The sequence below is a fragment of the Octopus bimaculoides genome, chromosome 5, assembly GCF_001194135.2.
Source record: "Octopus bimaculoides isolate UCB-OBI-ISO-001 chromosome 5, ASM119413v2, whole genome shotgun sequence".
NCBI classification, from domain to species: Eukaryota; Metazoa; Mollusca; class Cephalopoda; order Octopoda; family Octopodidae; genus Octopus; species Octopus bimaculoides.
The window spans coordinates 42,374,468-42,376,777 of NC_068985.1; positions in this window are offsets into that span (position 1 = coordinate 42,374,468).

Sequence of the window (2,310 nt, forward strand, 5' to 3'; positions counted from 1 at the left end):
AAGTCAATTACATCGACCACCGTGTTCGAACGGTACTTATTTTATCAACCTCGAAAGGATGAAAGGCAAAGTTGACCTCGGCGACGAAAGTACACAGATAAATTCAAAAATCACTTTAGAATTTAAATGACATTTCGTATAATATTCATAAACACCTACTGTAAGCGTCGCCAATCGTTGCCTCATCCGTGCAAAAGAGATAATGAACTGAACTGTAAAGCCACAGCCATGCAATTTTAAGAGAAAAATTAAGCGATGGTATTGCTCGAAATCGCGTTGCAGCCATTATTTATTATACATACATTATATAGGTGTATGTGTGTGTACTTTCTTTTATTCTTTTACTTGTTTCAGTCATTTGACTGCGGCCATGCTGCAGCACTGCCTTATAGGGCTTTTAGTCGAAGAAATAAACCCCAGGACTTATTCTTTATAAGCCTAGTATTTATTCTATCGGTCTACTAAGTTACAGGGAAGTTGTTGTTGGCACTCCGTCGCTTACGACGTCGAGGGTTCCAGTTGATCCGATCAACGGAACAGCCTGCTCGTGAAATTAACGTGCAAGTGGCTGAGCACTCCACAGACACGTGTACCCTTAACGTAGCTCTCGGAGATATTCAGCGTGACACAGTGTGACAGGGCTGACCCTTTGAATTACAGGCACAACAGAAATAGGAAGTAAGAGTGAGAGAAAGTTGTGGTGAAAGAGTACAGCAGGGTTGGCCACCATCCCCAGCCGGAGCCTCGTGGAGCTTTAGGTGTTTTCCCTCAATAAACACTCACAACACCCGGTCTGGGAATCGAATCCGCGATCCAATGACCGCGAGTCCGCTTCTTTCAGTTTCTGTCTACTAAATCCACTCACAAGGCTTTGGTCGGCCCGAGGCTATAGTAAAAGACACTGGCCCAAGGTGCCACGCAATGGGACTGAACCCGAAACCATTTAGTTGGGAAGCAAGCTTCTTACCACATAGCCACGTCTGCACCTATACACACACACATACATACATACATACATACATACATACATATACACATACATACATGTTTATATAGATATAACAGTGAAGGTGTGTGGCTTAGTGGCTAGGTTATTCGGCTCACGAACGTAATGTCGTGAGTTTGATTCCCGACTGCGTGTTGTGTCCTTGAGCATTACGTCGCACTCAACTGGAAAAAAGGAGCTGTACCAGTAATTCGAAGGGCCAGCTTTGTCACATTCTGTGTCACGCGGAATCTCCGTTAACAGTACGCGTGTCTGCGGAGTACTCAGCCACTAGCACGTTGATTTCACGAGCAAGTTGTTCTCTTGGCTGGATCAATTGAAACACTCGTCGTCGTAATCGACGGAGTGCTAAGCAGATTTTAATAACATTATATGATATTATATTATATTATATATTACACATGCATATATATGAATACAATATTTATTCAGACACACACTCGCACACACACACACACACATACATGTACACACATACACACACCCCACACACATATATTGCAGACATATGTGAATGCGAGATAATGTAATATCTTGACAATTATCCGAAGATGAATTTTAAGATAAGGACCAGTGATAATTATTTGCTGTAGTTCAAAACTTTAGGATGGTTTGTTTGTTATCTCAGCGCTTTATTTGCGAAGCTGATTCCCATTTCAGCAGTACGTATCCGGTTTAGATGACGTAGTTAAACTGTAATTGTCAACGTCGCCGTCGTTGTTATTTAGCCCCAGGTCTGCCTGGGGCTAAACAACAATCTAAGATCGAAGACATTCCACTTGTGATCCTTTTAGGACTGTGTATCTTTTATCTTTTACTTGTTTCAGTCATTAGACTGCGGCCACGCAGGGGTACAATCTTCAAGAATTTTTAGTCGAATAAATCGACTCCGGTACTTATTTTTTTCTGTTAAGCCTGGTACTTATTCTGTCGGCTCCTTTTTGCTGAAGAGCTAAGTTATGGGGACGTAAACACACCGACACCGGTTATCAAGCAGTGGGGGTCGACAAACACAGACAGACACAAACACACACACACGTGTGTGTGTGTGTGTGTGTGTGTGTAAGTCGTCTAAGAGCCCATAAGTCAGGAAAACATGCACTCGTATATCTGTCAATAGAGTGGGTATATTAAGGTAGAAACGTTAGCACGCCTGGTGAAATGTTTAGTGGTATTTCGTCTGTCTTTACGTTCTGAGTTCAAATTCCGCCAAAGTCGGCTTTGTCTTTCATCCTTTTCGAGGTCGATAAAATAAGAACCAATTGAGCACTGGGGTCGATATAATCGACTTACCTCTCACCTGA